This window comes from Amblyomma maculatum, chromosome 1, assembly GCF_055883805.1.
Source record: "Amblyomma maculatum isolate TAMU_Amacu chromosome 1, ASM5588380v1, whole genome shotgun sequence".
Taxonomy (NCBI): domain Eukaryota; kingdom Metazoa; phylum Arthropoda; class Arachnida; order Ixodida; family Ixodidae; genus Amblyomma; species Amblyomma maculatum.
The window spans coordinates 130,833,075-130,843,785 of NC_139344.1; the positions used below are offsets into that span (position 1 = coordinate 130,833,075).

Sequence of the window (10,711 nt, forward strand, 5' to 3'; positions counted from 1 at the left end):
CGAGCAGAAATGGGGGTAAAAAAAATAGATTGTCAAGCAAATCATTCCAATGCCTTTAAATAGAAACAGGCTTCTCTAAACACTACGCACTTTTAGGAGGGCCCATGTCGTCAACATACTGTTGGATACTTGACATCCTTGAACCGCTCCCAGTTCTTCTTCCCCAATTACCAGCTGTAAGAGAACGGAAGGTGATTTTTTTTTTTAAGTCCACACAATGCACTTTACTCACACACACCAACAGCCAAGAATGAATTTTATTACCAATACACGCTGAACCACTTCGTGTTCTTCTTCCCCAATTACCAGCTGTAAGAGAACGGAAGGTGACTTTTTTTTTTTAAGTCAACACAATGCACTTTACTCACTCACACGAACAGCCAAGAATGAATTTTATTACCAATGCACGCAGGCTATCGTCCATCAAACATACATCCACCATATTTTTGTGAAAACTTATATATCACAACAAGTGAATATTTTGCTGAGGCACTGAAAGTTTGGCTTTTCTGGTTTGTAAGGACAGAACGCTGAAATTTAGGCCTCAAATCGGCACAATGGAACGTCTGTTGTAAACTGCAGAGTGGTTTTATAAAAAATGCTGCACATAATTTTGCCCAGAATTCAATTTATCCGTGAATAAGCATGCTTTTATGTAGCCTGATGCTGGTGGTAGACAAAACACTAGAAAAAACAAATATTGTAAATTTAACCCGTCAGACAGTAGTTGGACGTTTTCAGTGTAAGAGGAACCCACTTCTGTTTAAAATCTGTACAACACCTCTTCAATGAAAGTTTTAGTGGGCTCAATCAGCACTTCATCTAAGGAGTTCAAAACACTGTGGCACCATCTAGTGACAAAAGCTGAAAGCATGGCACTCAACTGAAGGGTGCACTGAAGAATGCAGAATATATGACATGCACTCCTGAAGAAAAACTAACTCTGCCCAATCCGCCTTTTGCGCGAATTTTATGCGCATGAGCGAAGTCGTAGCAGCGAACGACGGAAACACATTGGACGGCGTCAACGGCGTCGCCAGTGCACAGGGGCTGGCGGCGCCGGGCGGCACGGTGACCGCCACAGGCTTGGCAAAACAATGCAAACCACACCTGCCGCGTACGGTTGCCACTCTCTAAGCGTGCCGAGATGCAAGACACGGTTTTTCAGGTTTCCTTCAGCGAGCCGCGACCAACGACATGAAGCTTGAATTAGGGCCACCAAGCGTCAAGATGTGAATGGCCGACCTTAGCAACCGACTGTGTACGCTCGACTGTGGAAAAACATTTCGTTACAGGTATGTATGCATCTAAAGGAAATGTGCATGATGAAAAGTATCTAACGGAGTTTGCACCAAGCCTGTAACCCAGCAGTCATAGCCGCAATGAGCATTTGTTCGGCGCGTCTGATGACGAGGGGCCGGGTAGCGCAGATATCACAGGTGGCTGTGTACGCCACACCGTAATACTTAGCATGTTTTATCACGACTGCCGCCTGAACAAAAGGAAAAAAAAATTGGCCGTCTGTTGTGATGCACCGCCGTTCGCGAGCCGAGCAGTTGATCTGGTCATGAGGCTCGCGAACGGCAGTGCAGTAAAACGCCGCATTTTTTTCTTGTTAGTCAGGTGGCAGTCACGATAAAACATGCTAAATATTACGGCCTTGCGCACACAGACGCCTGTGATATCTAAGCTACCTAGCCCTTTCGCACATTAAGAAAAGAAACGACAAAATACATCACCTTCAGGCCCCGGCACAACGAAAGCAATCACGCAGCGAAGAAATCCTCATTGCAGCTACCACTGCAGCGTTACAGGCTGGGTGCAAACTTCAGTAGGTACATTTCAAAATGCATATTTCCTTTAGATGCATAGATACCTGTAGTATCTGTGTTTTTGCCGCTCGGAGCAAATGATGCACTTGACACTCTTGCACGACGCACAGTATTATTTTTTTTTTTTTACCTTAAAGGCTCGCCTCTGTCCGCACCAAAGCATTCGGATTTTGTTCCTTTGGTGTACGCAATCAGATGCACTTTGTTAGGAAGCTTGATAATCGCCGTCTTCGTCCGACCGTTTGCAACGGCAAGGACACCGCCCGGCAAAAATGAGTCTCCTGGAGGGTTCATGCTCGTTCACTTGCAGAGTGGATCGCTCTGGACGTAGAACAGGGTTGGTTCCTGACTGAGATGCACATGTGTGACCAAGTCGTTGATACCGCAGAAATCGCGCCGGAGGCAGAAAGGTTGTGGATCGCACTGAGAACCTTTTCACCACTGCGACCACATCCGTTCCGACACCTGAGGGCAAAAAACCGGCTAGAGCGCTGAATCATCCTTAGCCAGAAAAATGCCGTTCGTTTCCTGCAGGGGTGCATTCCGACCAGGATAATAGCTGCACGATTGTAGATGACGCGAGGAGGAAGCGACGCCCATTGCAGCACGCCGGCGCCGCGGTGACCGCATTGTGCTCGGTAACTCAAGACAGCTTACGCATATGCGGGGCTCAAAGTCACAGGAGATGATTCCACCTAGCTCTGCAGCATCAACAAAGCCCTGGCTGCTTTGACCTTTGAGATCCCTCTCTCTGTCTCTCTGCCTCCGCGCTTTCTTGTCTGTCAAAAACCTGCACGCTGAGAGCGTCTCATTCTGTCATGTCGAACACGGCCCGCGCTACACGCTTTTACAATACGAAGATAGTATATGCGTGCATCAGGAGTGGATTCTGAAAATGCTGTACACTCCCCCATACTGCGTGAACATGATATACTTCAATCACTCTCTACTTTCTGCCCAGAGGCCAAAAAAGGGGGGAGCTTTCACTTTCTACCTGCGTTGGCGTGGCCTTTTCGTATGGTGCACTTTCGCGTCGTCTGCTACACTGCCGTCCAATGTGGTTCTCGCCCACTCCCGCATGATGGCACCATATCGTCCCGCAAAAGGCGGATTTTGAAAATAACCGATATTTTCCCGAATGTGATCACGTGAGGTACTACAGTGATGTAACAGTGTTCTCAATATGATGTCACCTCAGTTGTTTGTCTTTATGCGATTTTCAAAGTATTCATGCAACTAATTTGAAATGCCGCTGGTGCCTGCTGTACTGTGTCTGCTTCTGTATGCTGTGTGGTGCGGCGTAACAATGTTTCTCAATATCATGTCACGACAGTTGTTTTTTTTTTATGCGATTTTCAAAGTATTCATGCAAACTAATTTGAATTGCCACTGGTGCCTGCTGTAATGCGTCTGTACGCTGTGTGGTGCGGCGTTAGAGAAAGCACCAAATGAAAGGCGCAGCACAGATGCTTGGCAGGACCAACTTCGTACAGTCAAATCTCGATATAACAAAGACTGCGAAACCGCAAAGAGTTGTTCATTTTGAAATGTTGTAGTGAAAAATATGCTATAAGCCAGCAGTCGAACCTAGGTAAAAAAATGACATACCTCGGCAGAAGGCACAATTGTAGGAAAGCAAAGCCTCAAATGAAACTGTTGTACTAACTTCAATGCTGATTTATTTAAAGAAATCAATTGCTTTTCTTCTGCCGAGTGCAGCAAACTACCACGCACTACATTCTATTACTATAGTACATACACCTACTTTCCGCAACACCACACTGGATGCGTGCTTGCACCGAGCGATGAAAGTACAAACTTTGTCCATGTGAAAAAAAGAAAAGAAAAAAAGAACGCCAATGTTCGATATAACCTCATCTTCAGTGCTCTGGAGTTTGAAAATCTTGTCTCAATCTTTCAATATGATCGCGGCATTCGATGGGGCAATGCTAGCTGTCTGGAGGGGGCCGATTCGCTTTTTATCTCCGTCAATTTCTTGCAGTGAAAGCTGCGTTCCTATCTTCCTGGCATTTCGCCGGCTGCAGTCATAGTCACATCTCATACGAACTTCGCAATAAAATCATCCGCAACACACACAAAAAAGAGGGCGGGACTACCCCGCTGCGCAACCAACCATAGGCAAACGACACGCAACGCAGAAAGAAAAAAGGCAGGCAGCTAGGCCTGCTGGCTACTGCATTATAAACCTCAGCTTTGTGGGGGCACTAGGAGCTGGCACTAGATGTGCTGATGATGACAGCTACAGCCCTCGGACCATACACAGAAACGGCAGTTTGTTTCACGCACGAGTTGCGAGCTGATGCGCTTAAGACGATTTTGTAAGACTGATGTTCCTAGATAACAGAAGAAAAAATAAGATACGCACATTATTCTGAAATAATCGTTATTTTGAAATTCATAATTCTGAAATGGTTTTACCTTAGTAAAAGCAGTTGTTGGGCGAGTTGGTGTTTTCAATGATCCATTTTTATAGCGCCAAACACAGGACAGAGATGAAGAAGGGACACCACGCATTGAAAATATCGAAAATCTGCTGGGGATTATTAAAACATTCGTTAATGTGATGTTCACAATAATGAGATTAAACATGTATATGCATGAATCGCCTGCTACCTGGTGACATCAGTTCCAGTTATTATACATGACCGGAGACAACTTCGGTGGATGCGATTGGTGTCCACGCTATTTTGATGCAATTTTGACTATAATTAATTAACTAATCAATGTAGAGTCATCAAACTTGTCTTCTAGGTCAATGTTTTACTCCTCTATCTGATGCAAGCATTCTTTTTGTCTGATCTTTATTATTTCCAACTTAAAGAAAGCATTACGGACACACACTAGCATAGCTGCGAGCATGAGCCTTTAAAGGGGCGATGACAGGCCTGTTCGATGTATTGCCGTTTTATACTTCTGTGAATATTATACAGGTCCGTGATTCTACTCGCAAAGTTTTAGTGCCTAGCGTGCGGCTCATATTATACAAAACCACGATAGAAATCAAAATTGGGAAGCTCCTCCCACTAAGAGCAACCGCCATTTCGAAATGCTCATGCGACGTCACGGAGGATACCCGGCAGAGCGTCGTCTGCAATATCAAAGGATATCTCTTTGTTTTCTTAGGACGATTGACACAGCGGTTGTCCCTCATTCAGAAGTGCTTGGTGACGAGGTTACCACACAAAAGCGATATAGTGAAGGCATGTTCTCTTCAGCATAAGGCACGGTCACAGTCAGTGGGCGGCACAGTTATAGGTTCCTTATCTTATCGACGCACTGAACTTTTGCATTATACCGGCGACGACTCCAGCAAGGCCAACGGTTACTTATCACCGTAGTGTGAAGTTACTTACCCTGTATACAGTAGAGCAGCATGTTCAGGCTCTTTCCAAGACGAGAGTTTTTCTTAAGGTGCAGGTCTTTTAGTCTGAGTGAAAGGTGGGAAGCAGTAGACAATGTAATTTAAGAGTGCACCTCTGAATACGCAAACTGCTCGTGCTCTAACTAATTTCCGGCCGGTCATCCGATCTGTTTTGGTCGGATCGGAGGCCGAGCGAGAATTTGACACCCAATACTCGAGTGAACAGCCTGATGCTGCGCTTGTCTGTAGCTTGCAGAGTTAGAAAAATGAAAACAAGAAGCTACATCTTCTGTTTTTTGTTTGTTGTGTTGTGTTTTATGGTGCATAAGCAACTCAGGCTATCATGCGCCAAGCTCGAGGTATAATATGCTCTTTTTTTTTTTTTATTAGAAGGAATGAAGTGTTAAGATATCATAGCTTGTTCAGGAAAGATGTTTCTTCTAAGCAACTAAAAACACATGAAATGTCTACAATTGCATTCTCTCCTAGGAGAAGTGTGTTCCCCCTTGTCATCAGTAATGACCTTGGCTAGAAATGTTAATCGGCACGAACTGCCAGCTCATTTAGCGACGAGTAGGCCTAGCGCGAGTATGCACAACGGGTCTAGAGTTTTGGCAATTACGGAGTGCGCATTCACAAGCTTTAGCGGTTGTATGTGGCCATCGAGTGTAGATCTGGCCGTAGCGACCATAAATCCACGACTGCACATAGAGCGGGAAGTGCCGATATATGTGACCCTGTCTATAGCGAGCGCAGCTGGCAGCTGTCAGTGCCACTTGTGTGTATACTCGGCGCAGGCAGGGGACGTAGCATTAACGGTTCTTGCAGCGCAGTTGCAGCTTGTGAACAAATCAAGGTGCAACTGTTGCGAAAACAAGTGGATAGTTTTGGTATTGCTAGCTCAGCTCACATTTTATGCCGTGCGAACGAGGAGCATACATCCAGTCAATTCAAAAGCTATAAACAACAAGCTGGGGGCGCAGTCGTATTCTGCAAATCAGCGCATTCCTGTTGAGTTTAGGGTTCACACACTAAATACTAAATGGTGTATGCTTATGTTGAAACATTCAAGAGTGATTTGCTGGAGAAGCACAAGAAAAACGGAAGGTGAGGCTTGGGAGTCTGTCGCAATCACGGGCGCAGCTGCGGGGGAAGCAAGAAGGAGACGGTAGCGACTGGGAGGCTCTTGGTCGGTGCGGGCATGCAGTGAGGAGCTATCGAATCGCGTTGGGTTTTGCCATGACAGGACTGAAGCGGCAGCACATACTTTTGTGAGCTGGCCGTGGCCAGACTGAACATAGTTTTGCAGAAATGCTTTACAGCCGAAAATAATTCAGTCTAACACGTGCATATATCAGCAAGTCACGAGGTAGCGATTCGTTCAAAAGATTTGGCTGCTCCTCTAATTATGTAACGCATGCTCTCGCGTCGAGGTATACTCGTTTTATATTGACTTTCAGTTTTTGGACCCAAGGAGCGACGGCAATAGCTCAACTATCAGGAACACAATGCTATCCCCTCCCCATTTTCATGGCACATGCACATGTACGGCCGAAGGAAACATTGGACAAGTGCCTTTTTATATGCGGGAGTGCTTGTTGCTAAAAAAAGCTACCTCTCATAACGTAAGAAAAATACGCTTTTGATTGCATACCTTAATTATATGCATGAGTCATCGATTTCAGCCTCCTCAGCAATCACTAGAAGAAACCCAAAACAAGTCCAAGAATCTCTAAGGTTGCGTATTATAATGAAGGCTCCACAATGAAAAGAGGATATGTCAACAAAATATTTTCGCTGAAGAAAAAAAAAACTCAATGACCACCATCTACAACGTGCATGCAAGAGCGAAGCCGGCACCGCTAATAGCAGACGACATGGGGACGTAAATGTTGACGTGACGTCAGCCGCCAATGGTTGCCAGACCAGAAAGCAGATTCCGATATTAATAATCAAAATTAACTTTAAAACTATCTACTGCACGGAATGAGCTCAAATTCCGAGGATTTGTAATATAATGTGTGAGGAGTGAAATGCAATAATCATTTTATGCTGTTGTAGCTGTCATGAGCCCTTTAAAGGCTTTTGCCTTAAAATCGTAAGGCCTTGTTTCTTTCATATTGTAGTGCTTGATGTGTACCATGATGCAGGGCCTTCTCAATCCTACAATAATATCAAGACATATTTTGGGCAGTGTTCAGTCCCTTTACCGTCCCCCAAAAAAACATGAGCAATGCCAAAGAGGAGGACTCCGGAAATTTCAACCCCATGGGGATCTTTAACATGCACCGACATAGCACAGCACATGGGTGCCTTGCTTTTTGCCTCCATCAAAAAACAGCCGCCGTGGCCGGGAATTCATCCTGCATCCTTGGGCACAGAAGTCAAACCCCCTAAATCCCTCCATCAAGCACTACAAGTGTTGCACAAGCATACACACACACACAAAAGAAAGGTGCAACAGAAATTTTTTTGTGGAAAAAAAAAAAAAAATTTCGCACGGTTAGGCAAAATGTAAATAAGGTGCATTAAAAACATTTAGCTGGCATTAACCCAGTGAATTTAAGACTTGCAGAACTGGCAAGTCGTTTCAAACGTAAAGTTCTATACATTAAGGCACACAGCTCACGATAAGGCCTTGTGAGGATGGTGGAATGTTGAGCGTTTTGTGCTCGGGCTATAGAAGCTGCCACTGTATTGTCGGAAGAACGCCACCGCACCGGCGGCAGAGGAAAAATGCTGTGCCTATCTAGAGAAGCACGGTATACAACAAATGTAGTATGTTCTCAGGTTAATTTTGAAACAAGCACATGAAAGGTCTTAGTTGTGAAAAATTCTTAGTTTACGTGACACAAATTTCCTTCCACGAATTTGAATAGCTGATGGAAAGTGTGGCGGGAGGCGTGATGAGCTGGCACCACAGACTACTATGGGCTGTTACGTGGTTTTGTAAAAGTGAGAGGTGAAAGCAAGCAGCCTGATGCTCATATGATGTGTAAAAAAGTAGTGAAACAGTACCGGCTACTAAGAACTGCATTAGATGTATGAGCTCCATGAGCTGTTCTTCAGTTTCTGTTACCACAGAAGTGCACACGGAGGATACATGGGGTAGCCGGCAAAAACGTCAAAGTGTGCATCATGTAAACAACTTCACTTACCTTGCATCTCATGGTGCTGTATATCTGCTGCCTCTGCTTCTTTGACATGTCGTTTTTATTTGAAACACATCCAGGTGCAGCCGGCAGGGGCTCCGCGAATGCTATACAGCAAGGAAAAGTATCCGGTTATATTGTTTATGTTTTGCAAATTATTACAAAGAGCTCATACATTTGACCCGCCATCAAAACAATCCACATCTACCGTCCAGTTTAATTCTAGTGCCAGAAGAGTCTACGTGTCATGAATAAGCAGAAATGGTTGTTTGCTGCCTTTTGTGCAGCTCATGTGTAGGAGGTTAACACAAATTTACTGAACATATCATGCGGATGAAAGGCAGTTTTCTTATATGTTATAGGTTATAGTTATAGGTTTCTTATCTTATCGACGCACTGAACTTTCGCATTACACCGGCGACGGAGCCAGCATGGCCAACGATTGCTTATCACCATAGAGTGAAGTTACTTACCCTGTTTAGAGGTCAACACAAATTTATTGAACATATGTGGCACATATAAGGAAACTGCTTTTCATCCAAACAAATACCATATTATTGCAGCAAACACTAAATCTAAACATCAAATGAAAATCGACTTGAACACTGGCAAGACGCATAATTGTATCTGCCTTGATTTCTTCAGAATGCATCCAGACCTTCCTATCGAAAACAATTCACTACTGAGGCAATGCTGATATATAACGTCACATATATATGAAATCTAGATCTATCAGAGAGTAAACGACAGGTAGCAATATTAAGTATTGAAAACATTATACTTTAGAAACTCTCTTTGATGGCCTTGAAATAAGAGCCTTCGCCTGCTTTACCCAAGTATGCATGATCGAATCCCGCTAGCGGCCACCGCTTCTCGATGGAGGCGAAACCCAAGGCACCTATGCATATTTTGATGTCTGAGCACGTAAAACGCATGGGGAGGAAATCATGAGCACTGCACTGTCCCGTCCCTCAGATTCTGTCACTTTGGTACGTTAAACCCTCTGAACCAAACCAAGCCTTTATTCTTTCCCATTAAGCATTTGTTGCTTGTTGCTCATTGTCCTATTCCTGTTATGACTTGGGCCAGAACATATGCTTCTATACGTGCTGCTCTATACATGACTGCAATAGGCCAAGAACATTAAAAGGTGGAATGCAGGGCTTCAATCCATAGATTAAATGCAAAGCAATGGTGGCTTTACTTAAAGAGCTTGAAAATGAGAACAAAGCTAAAACTTTTTTACTCGTTTCAGAAAAATTTGTTATCGGCTTACCTGCATCCTCTGCAATTGCAGGGTGTCTACCAAACTGCTGTTTACAAATTCCCTGAGTGCATTTGTAAAATTCCCTGAGTGACACTGTACTTTGTTTTATGCTAAAAAATGGGCTGACACAATGTTGCCTGATGCTATCCCTCTCCAGTTAGCTTGTTAAGGGGGGACTGACTTTTAAAGCTATTTTTCTTAAATTTTCACCAAATTTTCACCAACATGGCGCTCAGTCTCTACCTCGCGAGCTCCGAGTCCCTCAAGATCACTTCTTCCTCCTCATCCTTCTGCTTGCCGATTCCTATATGAATCTGCAACACGCTCTGCACCCTGAGATGAGAGGTATCTCGAAGACCACCAACGCAGCTGCAGGGGAAGCAAGATGGAGACGTTAGCGACTGGGAGGCTCTTGGTCAGTGCGGGCATGCAGTGAGGAGCTATCGAATCGCGTTGGGTTTTGCAGCGACCCCCACTTCTTTCCTCGTATTCTTTGGTTGCTGCGCACGTGTTCCTGCTACGCTCCGGTTGCCAAAGCGCCGGCTCGAACTAGGCGGCTGAAAAGGGAGCAGAGCTGGGTTACGAGGCCAACGCGGCTGACGCCGACAGACACGCAAAACCCAGCAACGGGCGCCAAAGAGCTGTGCTCTAAAAAATAACCACACAACAAAAATAAAAAGCCTGCGCACGTGTTCCTGCGACAATATCCTGATTGTTTCTTGCACCAATTTCAAATATGTCACCATTTTTCAAACTGGCCAATTAGTTCAAAAGATAAATGAAATTATTTGTTCATAACCTGCAAAAACAATGAAAAAAACTGCCCACGATTACATTACTTATTAATGCGAAATTTGAGAGCAGCTCATCAGCTGTTTCACCTTTTCAAAAGATTGAGGGAAAGATTTCGAGCAAGACGCAAATGTACAATTACAGGCAACCTTTTTTTTATTTTTCACGTGCATTCCTTCAAAAAACACTCCACTAACAATTTATGCAGTCATAAAAGAAGCTTTACGGTCAGAAAATCGAAGAGAGCAATTGAGTTATCGGGAGGTTGCGGGAGGCAGCGCATGGG

At 44.5% G+C, this 10,711-nt stretch overlaps 1 long non-coding RNA gene across 1 annotated transcript; it reads right to left on the reverse strand.

The window, feature by feature from the left end:
* Positions 1 to 257: 257 nt before the first annotated feature.
* On the reverse strand, positions 258 to 9,831 carry LOC146203919 (uncharacterized). The gene is made up of 3 exons (XR_014702537.1): positions 8,373 to 9,831; positions 5,207 to 5,280; positions 258 to 309 (listed from the first exon to the last, which is right to left on the reverse strand). It is a non-coding gene; the product is annotated as an uncharacterized LOC146203919 (long non-coding RNA).
* Between the last annotated feature and the right edge of the window lie 880 nt (positions 9,832 to 10,711).